Source organism: Pristis pectinata, chromosome 10 (genome assembly GCF_009764475.1).
Source record: "Pristis pectinata isolate sPriPec2 chromosome 10, sPriPec2.1.pri, whole genome shotgun sequence".
NCBI lineage: Eukaryota > Metazoa > Chordata > Chondrichthyes > Rhinopristiformes > Pristidae > Pristis > Pristis pectinata.
Genome location: NC_067414.1, coordinates 43,653,110 through 43,673,706, shown reverse-complemented (window position 1 = coordinate 43,673,706; position 20,597 = coordinate 43,653,110).

Sequence of the window (20,597 nt, the reverse complement as noted above, 5' to 3'; positions counted from 1 at the left end):
CTTAATAATGATTTGGGAATGAAACAGGAATAACAGACATTGTGTTGTTAGAGGAATATGCAATGATGGAAATTGTAAAACTTTCCAATATTCCACGATAGACTTTACCATTTACTTGATGCCTCTGTCATTTACAGACATGTAATGTTGCATTGAGTGCTGCAGTACATTAAACATTGACCTTTCACCTCTATGGTATGGCTTGCAATACAGAAGACAGGCTGAGGACTCACTTTTCCCAACATGCTTATGACAAATCTTAAGGGAGGATAAGATTGGGAATTAATGGTCCAGTCCACAGTCACACACAATTTCTTCACTATCAGGCAGGCTAAAGTAATAATTGCAAATCACTACAAGTGTGAAATGAATGGGTATGTTCTCTGGCAGATATGTGTCTTTTAGAGGTTGAGGATAATGCAAGGAAAGCACTGTGTTGTATATTTCCTCTCATACACTGTATTTATGAGAGTCTAGCTTTATTATTAAAATGAATTTTGGAAAATCTACCCTTGGTCTGGTGATCACAGTATGAAATCATAAATGATTTAACTTTCTTTGGGAAAACATTAGAAAAGTTCAGTTGTAGAAAATGGGGAGAAGTAAGATTTTCATGGTGACTACAAACCTGTCAGAAACATTGTAAAATAACCAAGGAGAACAACCATTAGGTAGAAAAGCAAACTAAATATTTTAAACAGTAAACAATAATAAGAATCATTGCATTTAATGAAACAAGTATTGCAGCTGATGAATTTACATTGATTTTGTCCTTTCTATTTTTGTGATATCTGCAGAATTACATTCAGTAAATACAATGAAGTTGCAGAATTATCAAGAATCATCATATTCTTTTTGTTGTGGTTTATGGAACATACAGATTTTGTCCTCATCAACTGCTAGCATAAAAGCATCCTTTGCAAAATATAGAATGGTCCGGATATAAGGCTCTCTTAAATGAATCCCAACTTCCTTCTATCAACTCCCCCTCCAGAAAAGCATGACATTTCTAAGTATCATGGGATGGATTGATGAGTAATAATATTCACTTGATGTCAACCACTGCACTACGATCATAAAGTATATGTTGTGAACTGATTGAAACTACCAAAATTATTTGGACCATTCCCATCATAGCTCCAGAGGTAAACAATAGACCACCTGCAAAATAGACTGTGACTGAACAATGTGAGTCTATAGCCATGTGTCTCTGATGAATGAAATAAAGCTCAATTATATCAGGAAATGGGCTTATGGCCCGGGACTGCAATATGCTGGGCATTCCCATGTCCCCAATTATAGATAATTGAAAGCAACAAGCTACTTTGCTAAATGCAAAACTGAGTTACCTTTGGTTGTCCAGATCTTCAGTATAAGGAACATCCAAAGATTTATTGGGATTTCTTTTACTTCTGACAAAGTTGTAAGGAGGTCTTTTAGTTCAGTTGGAATAATCTTCATCTGAGTCAGAACTTGGAAAGTTGAAGCCTCATCTCCAACAGTCCATCTGAGGGGAGACTGGAGAATCTGCATTGACATTCTGTGAAGGATAGACCCACCATATCCCATTCCTTTCCTCCATCCCTCTTATAATATGGATATGACAACCCACAAAGTCCTTCTTCCCACAGAACATTACTGGTTGGTATTAAGGTGGTTATGGCCATCAAAACATTGTATATGTCAGCAATAGTTATACTTCGGTCTCTGAATCATTCTACTGCTTTATTTTATTCTCCGTAGAAAAAGTGAAAAGATATGGAAAATATTAAGATTGTTTTCCTTTTGAAGAGATTCACAGTGCACTTTTTGAATGAAATTTAACAAGAGGATTAAAGAATATACAGAGAATGTGCTGTTACCTAACAGTTGAATTCCTCTTGCTATTCTCCTCCTTACCCTGATTCACTTTCTTAATCACAGGAATACATGAGGGGTAAGGGCCAATTCTACAATTTCAGGAAGAAAAAGCATCAATACTCTGTCACACATTATCATCTCATGATGGTGGGATAGAAAGCTAACCCACCGTATGTTCTTCATGTATTGCATAGATGTGCAAGCAACTCCAGTTATTGAGGGCCTTTCAAAATGAAAGGTTGGAAGGTTGCCAATCCTTAAACTGCCAATACCTGTTAGAAAGGAATGTGTTAAGGACCACTTGCCAGAACTGATGACTTTGAAGAGAATGTGAGCAGGATCAGGAGTAACAAGGTAAAATCTTTAATTCTGGGACAGAGAAGAATCATCCTCTTAACGTTAATGTGTGGCAAGTTAGACAGAATAAACTCAGTCTTCCATCTCAATTGATCATAGTAGTAGATAAGGGTGAGATTCTTTAGCCTCAGACAGAGTATCAATTTAGTGAAGATTGTATTAAGGTTGTCAATCTTGGCTCAGTACTAACAGGCCCATCCTTAACTCAGAGAGTTATGGGCTTCTGACTGAAAATCAACAGTGCTACTACTGACATTTGAGAAATAGACTGAAATGACTCGCCTGTCTTGTACTGAAGGAGTCACTGTTTTTTGGACAAGAAACTAAACTGAAGCCTTGATTGCCTTCTCAAAAAATTAAAGATCACTCAAAGAAAACCAGGCCAAGAAATATTGGCCAGGACACCAGACTACATCATTAGAACAGTACAAGATAGCTTTATTATTCACATGTACATTGAAACACAGTGAAATACATGTTTTTGCATAGTGTTCTGGGGGCAGCCCGAAAGTGTTTGCACAGTTCCGGTGCCAACATAGCATGCCCACAACTTCCTAATCCGTATGTCTTTGGAAGGTGGGAGGAAACCAGAGCACCCAGAAGAAACCCATGCAGACATGTGGAGAACCTACAAACTCCATAGAGACAGTGGCCAGATTTGAACCCAGGTCACTGGCGCTGTACTTTGGATATCCAAAGACAGGAAAGGGTGTTCAAGGAGTGTTTTTGAGTTTTGTTTTAGACTGGTCTTTTAGACAACACCATTCATTCCCACCTTAAAAACAACCCTCTCACTGACTCCTACCACCAAGCCAATTTTGTATCCATTGGCTAGCTCACCCTGGATCTCATATGTGATCTAACCTTCTGGGCCAGACTACAATGTGTTACTTTTCAAAGGCCTTGCTAAACTCCATGTAGACAATATCTACCATCCTGCCCTCATCAATCCTCTTGGTCACATCTTCAAAAATCTTAATCAAATTTGAGAGACATGATCTCCCACACAAAAAGCTATGCTGCCCATTCCTAATCATTCCTTGCCTTTCCAAATGCAGGTAGATCGTGTCTCTCAGAATCCCCTCCAGTAACTTTCATAGAACATAACAGCACAGTACACGGCCTTTGGCCCACGATGTTGTGCTGACATTTTATCTTTCTCTAAGATCTATCTAACCCTTCCCTCCCACATAGCCCTCCATTTTTCTATCATTCATGTGGCTATCTAAGAGTCTCTTGAATGTCCCTAATGTATCAGCCTATTGTGTGCTATCCTCACAAACCTCAATGTCTCTCTCACTGGTGAATACTGAAGCAAAGTATTCATTAAGGACCTCCCCTACCTCTTCCGACTCCAGGCAAGTTTCCTCTTTTATCCATGATTGGTCCTACCCTCACCCTAGTCATCCTCCTATTCTTTGCATACATGTAGAACACCTTGGGGTTTTCCTTGATCCTACTTGCCAAGGCTTTCTCATGCTCCCTTCTAGATCTCCTGAGTCCATTCTTAAGCTACCTTGTAACTCTCCAGAGCCTTGTCTGATCCATGCTTTCTAAACCTTAGGTAAGCTTCTTTCTTCCTCTTGACAAGATATTCTATGTCTCTTGTCAACCACAGTTCCTTTACTCTACCATCCTTACCCTTTCTCAATGGGACAAACCTATCCAGAAGCCTATGCTAGTACTCCCTAAACAACCTCCACATTTCTGTTGTGCACTTCCCCAAGAAAATGTGTTCCCAATTTACCAAAATAACTTTGTTACCACTGATGTTAAGCTCACCAGCATGTAGTTCCCTGGTTTCTCTCTGCAGCCTCTTTTAAATAAAGGCACGATGTTAGGAACCCTTCAGTCTTGCAGTACCTCACTCATGGCTAATAATGATCCAAATATCTCTGCCAGGACTGGAGCAATTTCTTCCCTGCCTTCCCACAATGTCCTTGGATACAATTGGTCCAGACCTTGGGATTTATTCACCTATGTGTTTTAAGACTGCCAGCACCTCCTCTGTTGTAATGTGGCTATGTTTCAAGACATGACTATTCTCTTCCCTGAATTCTTTAGATTCTATGACCTTCTCCAATGATAAATACAGATGAGAAGTATTCATGACCTCACCCATCTAATGTGGCTCTACACATAGATGACTACATTGATCCTTAAGGGGACCTATTCTCCCTGTAGTTATCCTTTTTGCTCTTATAGAATCTACTAGCACTCTCCTTTACCTTGTCTGCCAAAGCTATCTCATGTCCTCTTTTTGACCTCCTGATTTCCCTCTTAAGTGTATTCCTACATCCCTTATATTCCTCAAGAGATTCACTTGCCTACACCTTCTTCCTGACCAGAGCCTCAATATTCCTCATCAGTCAAGGTTCCCTAATCCTGCCAGCCTTGCCCTTCACTCTAATATGCTGTCCCTGAATTCTTCCTATCTCACTTTTAAAAGCCTCTTCCTTGCCAGATACGTATTTACTTGCTAACAACCTCTCCCAATCAACTTTTGTCAGTTCCTGTCTAATGCCACTGAAATTAGCCTTGCCTCAATTTAGGATCTTAACTTGTCCTATCTTTTTCCTGCATCTGCAGTCTCTTGTGTTTCAATCTTTCCATAACCATTTTAAAAATAATAGAATTATGGGTACTGGTCTTAAAGTGCTCTCCCACCTACACTTCAGTCACTTGCCCCATCTTATTTCCCAAGAGAATGTCCAGTGTTGCCCCCTCTCTAGTAGGTCCATCTACACAGTTTACAAAAACTTTCCTGGACATCTTCTACCCAATCCAAGTCCTTTGGACTATAGCAGTCCCAATCAATATAAGGGAAGTTAAAATCACCTACTATTACAACCCTATTATCCCTACACCTATCTGCAATCTCCTTACATATTTTGGAGTGGCCATTTTGAAAAGGGTTGCTTTCTAGTCAAAGTGGAAGGGAAGAATCAGCAACCAGTCAGAAGGGAAGAGTCAGCAACCTTTTATATAAAGAAGTTGTTTCTGATTGGCTAAGGGTGTGGTAACTCAGCCAATAAAAGGAAGGCAGGTGCCACTGGAGTGGCTATTTTGAGAGGGGCTGCTGTCTTGTCTAAGTGTGGGTTTTTTGGTGAATACCAGCCCTCTTGGTTTTTTGCATTTCCTGCAGTCAAAGGGGAAGAGCCAGCAACTTCTCTTTTCTCTAAAAATTTGCTTTTTTTAAATAACTTTTTAAAAAGTTGTTTCTTATTGGCTAAGAGTGTGGCACTCAGCCAATAAAAGGAAGGTAGGGTCTAGTGGGGCAGCCATTTTGAGAGGGGTTGATGTCTACTCAAGGTGTGTCTAGTCAAACTTGTATTAAGTTTGACTTTGGTGAATACTGGGCTTCAGAGAAGAGGGCAAATTACACTAGAATAAGATTTTACTACTACTTCCATAACTAGTCAAACTCTTTTTTTCAAAGCTTAAACATGGTAGGTGAGCTCAAACCTGTGTTATGCTCCTCATGCACAATGTGGGAACTTGGGGAGGCTGCCAGAGTCCCTGATGACTGTGTGCAGGAAGTGTGTCTAGCTGTTGCTCTGAGAGATTTCATGATGATACTGGAACTGTGCATGAATTCACTTTAGCACATCCATGGTGCTGAGAATGTTGTGGATAGCATGTTTAGTGAGTTGGTCACACTGCAGCTTAAGGTTCTAAGGAAAGATAGGGAATGGGGGACAAACAGGCAGAGCAGTAACAGGAAGGTAGTGCAGGAGTCCCCTGCAGTCATTTCCATACAAAACAAATATACTGCTTTGGATACTGTTGGGGGAGATGACTCATCAAGGGAAGGCAGCAGTAGCCAAGATAATGGCACTGTGAGTGCCTCTGCTGAACAGGATGTCAGAAAAGAGTGGCAGAGCTATAGTGGTAGGGGATTCCAAGGTAAGGGGAATGGATAGAAGCTTCCGTGACTACAAATGGGACTTCTGGTTGGTGTGTTGCCTCCTGGATGCAAAGGTCAAGAATGTCTCAGAGCAGCTGCAGGACATTCTGGAAGGGGAGGGTGAACAGCCAGTTGTCATGGTACATGTAGGTACAATGATATAGGGAAAATGTGGGATGAGCTCCTACAAGCTGATTTAAGGGAACTAGGAGATAAATTAATAAGGAGGACTTCAAAGGTAGTAATCTCAGGATTGCTACCTGGGCCTTGTGCTAGTCAGAGTAGGAACAGAAAAATAGTTAAGATGAATATGTGGCCTGAGCAATGGTGCAGGAGGGAGGGTTTCAGATTCCTGAGGCATTGGAACTGGTTCTGGGGGAGATGGGACCAGTACACATTGGACGGCCTACACCTGGGCAGGACTGGGATCAATGTCCTAGGGGGATTGTTTGCTAGTGCTGTTGGGGAGGGTTTGAACTGATATGGTAGGGGAACGGGAATCCATGCAGAAGGACAGAGGAAGGCAATGCAGAGACCAAAGCAAAAGTTAGAAAAGAGAAAAGTAAGAGTGGCGTACAGCAAAGTCAAATGCAAAAGACATAAAAATTACTGGATTCTAAAAGGACAGTGAGTGTAAGGGCATTTTATCAGAATGTATGTAGTATTCGAGACGAGGTTAGTGAACTTGTGGCACAAATCCGTACAAAGGAGTATGATTTAGTGGCCATTACAGAAATGTGCTTGCAGGGTGGAGACATTGGAATTAAATATCCAAGGGTATAAGGTAATACGGAAGGATAGGCAGGAAGGTAAGTTTGGTGGGGTAGTGTTCTTAAGGGTGAGATCAGGGCGATAGTGAGAGGTGATATAATATCTAAAGAGCAGAATGTTGAGTCTGTCTGGGTAGAGATTAGGAATAGTAAAGGAAAAAAATCACGAGTTGTCTGTAGGCCACTGAATAATAACATACAGTGCCACAGGCAATAATCCAAGAAATATTTGATGTATGTTAGAATGGAACAGCAGTTGTCATGGGGGACTTTAACTTCCACATAGATTGGGTGAATCAAGTTGGTTGAGGCAGTCTTGAGGAGGACTTCACAGAATGCATCCATAATAGCGCTTGAACAGCAGGTTAGTGAACCTACAGAGGAAAATGCTATCTTAGATCTGGTCCTGTGCAATGAGACAGGTAAAATTAATGATCTTGTAGTTAGGGATCCTCTTGGAAAGAGTGATCATAGTATGATTGAATTTCTCATACAAATGGAGGGTGTAGTAGTTTGATCTAAAACCAGTGTATTATGCCTAAACAAGGGAGACTACAACAGGATGAGGGAGGAGTTGGCTTGCGTAGACTGGAACCACAGGCTATATGGTGGGACAGTTGAGGAAAAGTGGAAGACTTTCAAAGAGATTTTTCACGGTGCTCAACAAAAGTATATTCCAGTTAAAAGGAAGGGCAGTAAGGGTGGGGAGAGACAGCCTTGGATAACTGAGGAAATAAAAGGAGGCATCAAGCAAAAAGCTCATGCATACAAAGTCGCCAAGAGTAGTGGGAAACTGGAAGATTGGGAAAATTTTAAAAATCAGCAAAGAACCACTAAGCAAGCAATAAGGAAAGGGAAGATAGATTATGAAAGTAAACTAAGATCAGATATCTTTATCAGTCACATGTACATCAAAACAGACAGTGAAATGCATCTTTTGTGTAGAGTGTTCTGGGGGCAGCCCGCAAGTGTCGCCACACTTCTGATGCCAACATACATACCCCACAAAATATAAAAACAGTGAAAGTTTTTATAATTGTATAAAGCAGAAAAGGTTGGCTAAAGTGAATATAGGTCCCTTGGAAGATGAGAAGGGGGAATTAATATTGGGTAATGTGGAAATGGCTGAGGCCTTGAATGCCTATTTTGTGTCAGTGGTCTTGGTGGAGGACACATCTAACATGCTAAAGAGATGTTATGAATGCGATGGGAGGTGAGGACCTCCATACAATTGCTGTCACTAAAGAGGCAGTGATGAGCAAACTAGTGGGCCTAAAGGTAGACAAGCCCCCTGGTCCTGATGGGATGCATCTCAGGGTACTGAAAGAAATGGCAGAAGTTATAGAGGCGTTTGTGATAATTTATCAAAATTCTCTGGACTCTGGGCAGGTCCCAGCAGATTGAAAGGCAGCGAGTGTCATGCCACTGTTTAAAAAAAGATGTAGGCAAAAGGTAGGTAACTAAAGGCCAGTTAGTTTAATGTCTGTAGTCAGGAAAATGCGTGAAGCTGTCATTAAGGAAGAAATAGCAAGACATCTGGATAGAGATGGTTCCTTCAGGCAGATGCAGCATGGATTCAGGAAGGGTAGGTCCTGTTCAACAAATTTACTGGAGTTCTTTGAGGATATAATGAGCGCAGTTGACAGGGGAACAGGTGGATGTTGTATACTTGGATTTTTAGGAGGCATTTGATAAGGTGCTGCAATAAAGACTTATCCATAAGATATGGATGCACGGAGTTGGGGTAAGGTATTAGCATGGATAGAGGATTGGTTAACCAGTAGAAGGCAGAGAGTTGGGATAAATGGGCGTTTCTGTGGTTGGCAATCAGTGGTGAGCAGGGTGCCACGGGTCGATGCTGGGTCTGCAACTGTTCATGATATACATTAACGATTTGGAAGAGGGAGCTGAGTGTAGTGTATCTAAGTTAGCTGATGACACTAAATTGAGTGGAAAAGCAAATTGTGCAGAGGATGTGGAGAGTCTGCAGAGACATATAGATAGGTTAAGTGAGTGGGCAAGGGTCTGGCAGATGGAGTACAATGTTGGTAAATGGTGAAAGATTGCAACATGCTGTTGTGCAGGGGGACTTGGAATTGCTTGTGCATGAATTACAAAAGATTAATAGGATATCAAGAAGGTAAATGGAATGTTGGCCTTCATTGCTAGAGGGATTGAATTTAAGAGCAGTGAAGTTATGCTGCAACTGTGCAGGTTCCTGGTGAGGCCGCACCTGGAGTATTGTGTTTAGTTCTGGTCTCCTTACTTGCGAAAACAAGTACTGGCTTTGGAGGTGGTGCAGAGGAGGTTTACCAGGTTGATCCCAGGGATGAGGGGGGTTAGCCTATGAGGAGAAATTGAGTCGCCTGAGACTATACTTTCTGAAATTCAAAAGAATGTGTGAGGATTTCATAGAAACATAAAATTACAAATGGGATAGATAAGATAGAGATAGACTAGAACTACAGGACATAGTCTCAAGATTCGTGGGAGTAGATTTAGGATGGAGATGAGGAGGAAATGCTTTTCCCAGAGAATTGTGAAGCTGTGGAATTCTCTGTCCAGGGAAGCAGTGGAGGTTACCTCATTAAATATACTAAAGATGCAGTTAGATGGGTTTTTGCATAGTAGAGGAATTAAAGCTTATGGGGAAAAGGCAGGTGGTTGGAGCTGAATCCACAGCCAGATCAGCCATGATCTTAATGAATAGCAGAGCAGGTTTGACGGGCCAGTTGGCCTCTCTTGTTCCTGTTTCTTACGTTCTTGTATTTTCCCCTCTAATTCCTGCTGACTACTGGGAGGCCTATAGTACCATCCCATCAAAGTGATCATCCCCTTCTTATTTCTGAGTTCCTCCCATATAGCTTCAATTTGCGATTTTCCTCCCCCCCCCCCCCCATCCTCTCTATGTACCCCTATGATGTTCTCGCTAATTAAAAAAGTAACTTCCCTCCTCCTCTATCATGCCTGTAGTATCTGTACCCTGGACATATGGCAGTTGGTATGTGGAAAACATAAAATGAAATTTGGGCAGAATGAATCACGAAACAAGGTGCAGGAATGTATAGGTCTGCTAGTTCAACGTGTATCATTAGGAAAATGTTTGAATTTATTTTAATGAAGTCATAGCAGGACATTTCAAAGGTCGTTATACAATTAAACAGTCAGCATGGTGTAATGAAAGGAAAATAGTATTTGATGATGTTTTAAGAGTTCTTTAGGGATGTAACTACCCAGATGGATGAAGGACCTCCTGTAGATCAAGCACATATGGATTTCCAAGAGGCTTTTGATAAGATGCCTCTTAAAAGATTATTATACAAAATGAGTTCATGGCTTTCAAAATATTATTCTATCTTAGATAAGAGTTTTGGATAAGTAACAGAAAACAGCAAATGGGATGGCTTCATGTTGGTAAATTGTAGCGAATGGTGTGGCACAGAGCTCAATGTAGGGCCTCAACCATTTACAAACTGTACTAATGACAGATGAGATTGAATGCATTGTGCCCAAATTTGCTGATGGTACAAAGACAGACAAAAAAAAACAAGCTGTAGGACACAAAAGTATCTGCAAAGGGATATACTATAGGTAGGTTAAATGTATGGGTAAAAAAATATGGCAAATGGAGTATAATGTAGGAAATATGAGATTACCCACTTTGTTAGAAAGAATAGAAAAGCAAAATATGTATTGCTTAATTGGAAGTTGCTACGGAAAGCAGAAGCATTGAGAGGATTGAGGTCTCCTTATACAAGAAACATAAGTTAACATAGTGAAACATCAAATAAAGAAGAGCAAAATTTTAAACTTCCATGCAAAGGAAATGAAGTACTAAAGTAAGGGAGTCTTGCTACCCCATCAAAGTGATCATCCCCTTACTTCTGAGTTCCACTCATATAGCCTCAATTTATGATCCCCCAGGAATATCTTCTCTAAGTACTACCATGATGTTCTGCCTAATCAAAGTTGAATCACACCTGGAGTACCGCATTCTATTTTGATCTCTTTATTTAAGGAAGGATTTACAGTGAGGCAGTTCAGAAAAGATTTACTTCATTGATTCCTGAGATGAAGGTGTTATGTTATGAGGATCTGTGGGCTAGCCCTATGCTCTTTGGTAAAATGGAGGTGACCTTATTGAAAGATGAAAAATTCTGAGGAGGCTTGATAGGGTTTAAATGTTGAAGATGTTTCCTCTTATGGGAGAGTTGAGAGGTAGACTCAACATTTAAGAATGATGAGAGGAAACTTCTCTGACAGAGTTGTGAATCTTTGGAAATCTCTGCCCTACAGAGTTAGGGCTAAGGCTGAGTAATTGAATATATTCAAGAATGAAATAGATATTTAATCTAAGGATGATGAGAATCAGACAGGTAGTTGGAGTTGAGGCCGAGGTCAAGTCAGATATGATCTTATTGAGCAATATGACAGGCTTGATGGGTTGTATGGCCTATCCTTATAAGATAAGTATCTTTATTGGTCACATGTAAATCAAAACACATCTTTTGCGTAGAGTTTTCTGGGGGCAGCCCGCAAGTGTCGCCATGCTTCCGGTGCCAACATAGCATGCCCACAACTTCCTAACCCATACGTCTTTGGAATGTGGGAGGAATCCGGAGCACCCAGAGGAAACCCACACAGATACGGGGAGAACGTACAAACCTCTTACAGACAGCAGCGTGAATTAAACCCGGGTCGCTAGCACTGTAAGTGTTATGCTAACCACTACACTACTGTGCCTGCTCATTGTTTCCTAATGCTTATGTTATTTTCTCTTCTCCAATTTTAAGTCACTCCATAATACCTAACACTTTGACCAAGCTTTTCAGCAAGTTCTGACATTGCTGTCTATATCATTTGATTAGAATCCAATTAATCACATTGGGATGTCTTTACCATATTGAATGTCCTACACGAATGCAAGTTTTGATGACATTTATTCTATAAGCACTCAAGAAGAAAATCATCATTTTATCTCCTTGCCACATTATATTATTTGAATAGCAGTGACTTGTTTAGCTTGCATGCTTTCCTGTGATATTAACGACATTAACTTAGCATTTAAGACACAAAGTTCACAGAACTAACAAGCAGTAGGTCAGTCATAGATTATAGCCTTAGTTCACCAGAACAACTTCAAAAATATAATAGGACTGAGCAAAGTTAAAATGGATTAATGAAGGGACAGTCATGTTTGATTAATCTTTGAGAATATGACTAATAGAATGTGTGAGGGGAAACCAGTGAGTGTGGCATGTTTGGATTTCTGGAAGGCTTTTGATAAGTTCCTACATACTGTTGAAATTGAAAGTAATGTATGGACATTGATTGAGAATTGGGAGTGGGATATATGGATCCTTCTCAGAATGGCAGGCTGTGAACTTCAGTGACTGGTTCTTGAGCCCAAGTTATTTATAATCTATATCAATTTGGCTGAGGGGACAAACTGTCATTATTTCCAAGTTTCCTGACAATATTTAACTAGATGAGATTGAAAGTATAGAGAATGGAAAGAGGCTTCAAGCGTATATTGATAAGCTGAATGAGCAGGCAAATGGAACATAACGTTGAAACGTGAAGTCATCTACTTTGGTGCACACAACAGAAAAGCAGAGTGTTTGTCAAATGGTGAGAGATTGAGTCGAGTTGATATTCAAAATCAATTAAGAGGGCAAGTAGTATGATATCCTTTATTATGAGCAGAACTGATTCCAGGAATAAGGAGGTCTTATCACAATGTTACAGGGCCTGGAATATGGTGTACAGCTTTGATCTCCTTACCCAAGATGTACTTGCTGTAAAGGGAGTACAGCAAAGGTTCACTAGACTGGTTCCAGGAATGGAATATTTGCTGTATGGGAAAAGATTGAGCTTATTGTGACTATGTTCTTTAGAGTATAGAAGAATGACAGGTGATCTCAATGAAACTTAAAGTTCTCAGAGTTGACAGGCTCGATGCAGAGAAATTGTTTCCCATGACTGAAAAGTCTGGGCCCTGGGCCCAGTTTGAGAAGTAGGAATGAGATGTGGAAAATTTTCTTCACATAGAGGGGACTGAACCTATGGAATTCTCCACCCTAGATTTTTGATATAAACTGAATTTCTGTCTCCTTGTTCACACCCATTTCTCAAACATTGAGAGCAGGTATTGAAAAATTGTAGCCCTATCCTCCATGATAAGTTCTTCATTGAAAATAGTTAGGAAACTCCAGGTGAATGACATTATTGTAGCTGCCACACATTTCAACACACAAGCAAAAAATTGAACTATTACAGGAAAACATTTTATATTTATTGTAAATGACTATATGATGAGCAACAAATTATATGGAATGTATAAAAGATGATAAAAGAAATAGTTTCATAATAAAAAGTTGTGCTGCAAATCTCAAGGTCAGATTTAAGTTAAAAAAAAATTGTGATGAATTGTTCTCATGTATTTCCTCCGTAATTTCATTGAGACTGCCAGTAAGATTTTGCAATCTAATGTAACAGAATTGGCCAATATTTCAAAGGGAATTCCTATATTCAGAACCAGCTGACAATATTAGTTCATTCCATATGACTGTAAGGCCTCTTGAGTCAGTATAGTTGCTATTCAGTTTCTATTCATGTTTAAACCAAGTACAGATTATCTTCCTTCCTCTTGCATTTATCTGTGGTGTATTTATAAAATTCCCCTGCTTCTTCCCAAAACATAACTTCTTGTAATTATGCAACGTATACACTTGTCGGTATTTTTTATAACTATTATGAGACATTGCAATTGCAAAAATTAGCTCCACTGGATGTTCATAAAGTTCATAGTTATACAGAATGGAAACAGGCTCTTTGGCCCAACTGGTCCATGCTGACCAAGATGTTCCATCCAAGCTAGTCTCATTTGCCAACGTTTGGCCCATAACCTTCTAAACCTTTCCAATCCATGTACCTGTCCAACTGTCCTTTAAAAGTTGTACCTCCCTCAACCACTTCCTCTGGCAGCTCATTCCACATACATACCACCCTTTGTGTAACAAAAAAAGTTGCCTCTCAAGTTCCTATTAAATCTTTCCCCCCTCACTTTAAACCTATGCCCTCTAGTTCTTGATTCCCCAACCCTGGGAAAAAGACTGAGTGCATTCACCCTATCTATGCCCCTCATGATTTTATGCACCTCTTTAAGATCACCTCTCAGTCTCCTATGCTCCAAGGAATAAAGTCCTAGCCTGTCCAACCTCTCCCTATAACTCAGTCCCTCAAGTCCTGGCAGCATCCTTGTAAATCTTTTCTGCATTCTTTCCAGTTTAATAACATCTTTCCTATAGTAGGGCAACAAAACAACACAATTCTCCAAGCCTCACCAGCATCCTGTACAAGTGCACCATGAGCTCCCAACTTTTATATTCAATGCCCTGACTGAAAAAGGTCAGTGTGACAAAAGCCGCCTTCACCATCTTGTCTACCTGTGACTCCACTTTCAGTGAACCATGCGCTTGTACTCCAAGGTCCCTCTGTTCTACCACACTCCCCAGGACCCTGCCGTTCACTGAGTAAGTCCTACCTGGATTTGACTTTCCAAAATGCGACGTCTTGCGCTTATCTGAGTTAAACTCCATTTGCCATTCCTCAGCCCACTTACTCAGCTGATCAAGATCCCCCTGTAATTTTTGATAACCTTTTTCAATGTCCAGTATACCACCTATTTTAGTGTCATCTGCAAACTTACTAACGATGCCTTGTGCATTCTTATCCAAATTGCTGATATAGATGACGAACAACAATGGGCCCAGCACCAACACCTGAGGCACACCAGTAGTCACGGGCCTCCAGTCTGAGAAACAACCTTCCACCATCACCCTCTGCTTTCTACCATCAAACCGATTGTGTATCCAATTAGCCAGTTCTCCCTGGATTCCATGCGATCTAACCTTCCAGAGCAGCTTACCATCTGGAACCTTATCAAAGGCCTTATTAAAGTTCATTTAACGCACTAAAGTTCATGTCATCCAGTCACAGAATAGTTTTTGCCCAGAAATTGGATTGACGAGCACGAAAGGTGATTTAACCTGGAGTAGACTGAGCTAGTTATCACTTCCAGGTGAAATGACAGGAGACTTCCATATGCTAATCATGATAATGAATTTGCTGTTTTTTTTTGTTGTCAGAAACAATGTATCAGTGTTCAGCCAATGTCTATTTCCTAAATAAGTTGAAGTTTAAAGGTACATCCTACAAGCATCATAGAACAGGCTTAGTAGAGCTAGTAGCATATAACACACCTTTGTTGCTAATTTAAAGGGACACTCTGCATCTGCACCATCAGATTTATCTGGATAGCTTCAAAGCCCACTGAAAGCTGCTCAGACATCTTCTAAGGCCTACAAAGAACTTAGCTGCTGACTTTTCAATAGTAGACCCAGTGTTGACACTGAAGGTGACACTATAGCCATGATTGACTACTTAGAGAGGGTTGGGGACTGCGAACAGGAGACAAAGAGTTGCCCGTCAATGAAGAAGCTACTCCCAGAGAGTTTTTATCTCTTGTTGTGGGTTCTTCTAAACTATTCTCCAGAGTTGAGTATCACTGTTACTCATTCACCCACTAAAACCTGGAGCAACGAGTAAACACAACTTTTATTGCAGCCGGCATTCAACTGAACAAGCATGGTACAAGATATAACAGTGCGACCTAAAGTAGTAACAACCTACCAACCTTAAGCTAGAACTTTCCCCAACTGTTAATGTATATACACAATATCCTACCTAGGTCTCTCCAGTGAATAACATTTTTGCAGGTTTAAATTTTTCATCACTAAGCTATGTGACATTCTGTGGGTAGACCTTTGGTTATGCTCTCATGACTAGATTACTCTTTCAGTGAAGGTCGAAGTCAAGTTGACTCTCAATTTCTTCATCCTAGTAATTTCCAAGTGACCATAGCTTCTCTGCTGTAACATCAAATTTAACACTTGCTATTGCATCAAAGGGGTCACCCAGGCACTGCATTAATGAAGAAATGATTTAATCTAGTTTGACTTCAGTGAGGAGCAGGTGGCATCTCTAGTACTGGGGTTTGCCAACATTGCTGGCTTTCCATGAATGCTGGCACTCATGTGCCTATAAGGGCTCCCCTTGATAACCAAAATCTTTATATGAACAAAGAAGTCTTTGACTCCTTCAATATGCAGATCATTGTGGATTTTTAAAAGCTTTATTTATACAGCACAGTGATAGGCCCTTCCGGCCCAATGAGCCCGCAATACCCAATTACACCCGACTAACCCTTACGTCTTTGGAATGTGGGAGGAAACCGGAGCACCTAGAGGATACCCACTCAGTCACCGGGAGAACGTACAAACTCCTTACAGATTGTGGCGGGAATTGAACCCCGATCACTGGCGCTGTAATAGCATTGCACTAACCACTATGCTACTGTGCTGCCCCTAATTTCTCATAGCGAATGCCATGTTTCTGCAACGCACACAGCTTCTTCTTTCTGAGCAGTACTACAAGCAGGCATGGATCCTGGGAGTCAATGGCTACCCTCTACTGGTGTGGCTGTTGACTCCTGTGCACTCCCTGAACAAGAGGATATGGAATTTATGTGTGCATCACTTTATTGAATGAAGAGTCTCCCATCTACAAGAGCAGTTGAGTGGAGATGCAATGAGAGCAAAACAAGTACTGGAATAAGTATGGAAAATGCCACTGGTCTTTCAAGAAAAGATGAGCTTTATTTCCCAGCACTGGGCTGGGGTCACCATGCAGTACATGCCAAGTAGATGCAGAGACTTCATTATCGAGTGTGACAAGCTGTACAACCTAACGAACGATAGGCAGCCACTGGTGCAAGAGGAAGGACAGCAAGGAGGTCAGGTATCTAAGGTCAGTGAGGTGGAGACTGGAAAATAGCAGGAGCAGGTGGAGCAGAAGGAAAAAAGCTACAAAAGCTCATCTCCCAGCTGAAATGAGAGAGGGCAGACAGTGGCCACACAGGATATAAGGGACTCCCTAAGATACAATTTTCTAAAACAGCCTGTGGTACTACCCAATACAAACATATGACCAGCATAACACTCCGATGGTTACTAACAACATGGCACATGAATAATCAGCCAGGAGAGCCAGATGACACTTAGCAATTTCTCACTTGTTTCTTTTCATGCTCACCTGCATTGATTAAAATACATCAATAAACCAATTACTGTAATAGCTCACTACAGCTGATTTCACTGACATTTTTTAATGAGGACATGGAATTTATGTGTGCATCACTATATTGACTGGAGATTCTCACATCTGCAAGAGGCAACTATAGCCATCTCTTGCTAGATTATTCTAATGGTGGCCCTGACAGGTTTCCTGCCACCATCCTGTCCTTTCCTGGTAAGCAGGACCATCCAACTGGCCTCCAACCCCTGCACCAGTATTGCAATATCACATGATGTAAATCTGAGAGCTCTCCTCTCCTCTGGGGCCTCTTTCTCCTCCACAGCTGATTTGTGAGTATTGCTGCTGTTTGGCTACCATGAAAAGTGTGCCCTTAAGGGCTGACATCCTTCTGTGATTGCTTTGTAGTAAAATATTGGCAACTTCATTAAATTGAATGGGATCGCATCCCACATACTTCTGGGTGTAAACTACCCAGATGGTGTTTGCTTCAGGAAAATAAAATGGGTGCTAGCTCTATATACAGCATAGCTTTAGCACCCCATTTAAGAATGCAATCCTCAGCTGCTTCTGAATGTAGAAATTCCTTTTAAATCTTCGTGAAGCAGCTTATATTTCTTTGCAAAGTTAACCACAATTTTTTTGCTGAAAGTAAATTTTAAACCAAGTTCCCCATATCCAAGTTCATGTTATTTAATAATATCAAGTGAACAATGGGCCCAACACAGGTCATGGAGAGCATCATGATTTATATCTCCCCAGTTCATAAACACCCATTTCTTACTACTGTCTGTTTCCTACACTTTAATTAATATCTTATCTATGGTGCAACATTTCTTTTATAAATTATACATTCAATGTTAACAGCACTCTTCCTTTGAGGCATGTAATCAGTAACTTTTCATGTAAAAGATGAGTGTAAAATTTGTTGTGTTCTTGTTACCTAGTTCTGTTATGGTGGAAAGCATGGAATGAACGTGTTTGTTGACATATTTCTATCAATGCAGCTTTGAATGTCACTTATGATTGCTTGTGCCATTTTCTGCTTTCACTTGGCCTGTTCTGGCAATTGGTCACGAGGCTGCTGTAGTAATTGAGGATGGAGAAGTTGAGGTCTTATGCAAATCTGCTGCCACAACATAAAATGGTTTTGAAATCACCATAGAATCACAGTCCTATAGCAATTTTGTAATTAACTAAATTTTGTCTATTTCACAGCTAATAATTCAATGGTGTCATTGCTGCTATTGGCAGAGAATTTATTTAGTGTTGGTGAAGACATTAACATATGTTCTTTGTCAACATACAGATGTAGTTTGCAGAGGGTCTGTGGGATTTTGTGTGGGAGCAGGAGGAAATAAATAGTGATTACGTGCATAGTTGTGGCAGTGAAGCAAGTGGAAAGCTACACAAATGCTGTAAAGGAACAAGGAGTCTAAAGGGGCCATTAATATCAGGCTTAACAGACCAGGAACACAGCAAATTTATGTCTCCAATTTATGACCCGTTTCTCACCAGCAAGTTAAGTCATGAACCTTTAGAAATTTGCTTTCATCACAGTAGCAAAAGCAGAATTAGATTTGTTTTAACATATGAATAATTGTATTATTATTAATAATTGTATTTAGGATTCTAGAGAATTAAGCCTTATGTTTATAGATTAAAATACTTATTTTCAAGCAGCTAGTTTTCAATGGAATATGACAGAATGTGCACTTATATCCTTTTTTCTCCATTATTTCTTCGCTGCACTTCAGAATCAACAACATTGATTTTTTTTTAACATTCTCTGTTCACCAGTTAAGAATCAAGAAAATCCCCTTTTCCATCCTGAACTGATGCTTAATGGACTTCATTGATCTTTTGGTTTTTACTTTGAAATCTGAGAGTCCAAATGATTATTTTTAAGTCAGTACCCTATGATATAAATGGGACTGCAAATATATTTTCAATCTACCTTATGGAGCTTCCCCGAAACTAACTGCGACAAAAAAAGAAACAACATTTCTATCGAATATGAGGGGAGAATCAAGGAGAAGTAATGCTATTGGTTAAGTTCTATTTGGTGTGCTGCAATTAGCTTTGGACACTGAACATGTGAAAACTTAAATAGGTTAGGGATGGTACTTTGTGTATTTACCTGAATGAAATTGAGGGTTAAAATGTCAAAATTAAGCACAAATTGCAGAAATGTGGCATGTTTATCCTTGAGCTTAGAAAACTAAGGAGTGATCTTATTAAAATCATGTAACTAATATGATGAAGAGTTTCTATACAACGGTTACATAAAAACGTTTCTCAAGTGAGGGAAAATCCAGAACAAGAGGATTATTTTTTCATTTATTTGTTCAATGAATTTTGATTTCACTGGCTAGCACTTATTGCCAATCACTTGTTTCCCTATAAACTGAGTGAATTGTTGGCAGTTAAGAGTCAAACACGTTGTGGTGGTTCGATAATTATATACAGCCTAGGCTGAGTATGGACAGCAAATAACATACCCCATAAGATATTTGTGAACTAGTAGTTTCAGGATCACCATTACTGATATCAACATTTTAGTCCAGATGTATTTATTTTATTAACTCAATTTATATTTCTTAGCTGTCATGGTTGGTTTTGAACATATGGCAACATAACACCAAGAGAAACAGAAGCATGAGTAAGTAGATCAATCAGTTCTGTGAGCCTATTTCACCATTCAATAAAATCATGACTTATCCAGTCATGACCTCAGTACTTTCTCCTCTCTCCCCCATGAAACTCTCTTGAGGTTTAATGTCAGTCAGTCTCCACCTTGAATATATTCATTGACTTTGCCTCCACAGTTCTCCATGCTAGAGAATTCTGAAGTAACATCACCTTCTGAAAGAAGAAAATCTTCCTAATCTCTGATTTAAGTGGGCAACCACTTATTCTGAAACTATTCTTCTTGGTCTGGATGCCCAAACTAGGGGAACCATCCCCTCAACATCCATCTGTCAAGCCCTCTAGAATCTTGCATAGTTCAGCAAGGTTACTTATCATTCTTCTAAACTTCTGTGAATATAGGTGCATTCCCAAATTCTTGCAATGATCTTCGTGAACGCTATGAATCTATGAATCCTACTGGTTACTGATTGCCACCTGAAAATTATTTATCAAAGCTGACTTTCTGTCTTCTGTTTGGTATTTAGTCCTGTCATCTATGGTGATGTATTACACACAAAGTCATGAGGTCTCACCTTGTGCAGTAATCTTTTAAGTGACAGCTCATCAATTGTTTTTCAGAAATTTAAACAGACTAGATCTACAGGTTGCCCTTCATACACCTGGCTAGTTACATCCTCAAAGAACTTCCCTAAAAATATTGTGAAAAACAATTTATCTTTCATAAAATCATGTTGATTCTGCTTGATGGTCTTATGATTTTCAAGTGTCCTGCCTACTATCTTCTTGATAATGGATTTGAGCATTTTTCCAACAACAGACATTATGTTAACTGGCTACTACTTTCTTGGTTTCTGTCTCCTTCCTTTCTTGAATTTTGACATTACATTTGCAGTTTT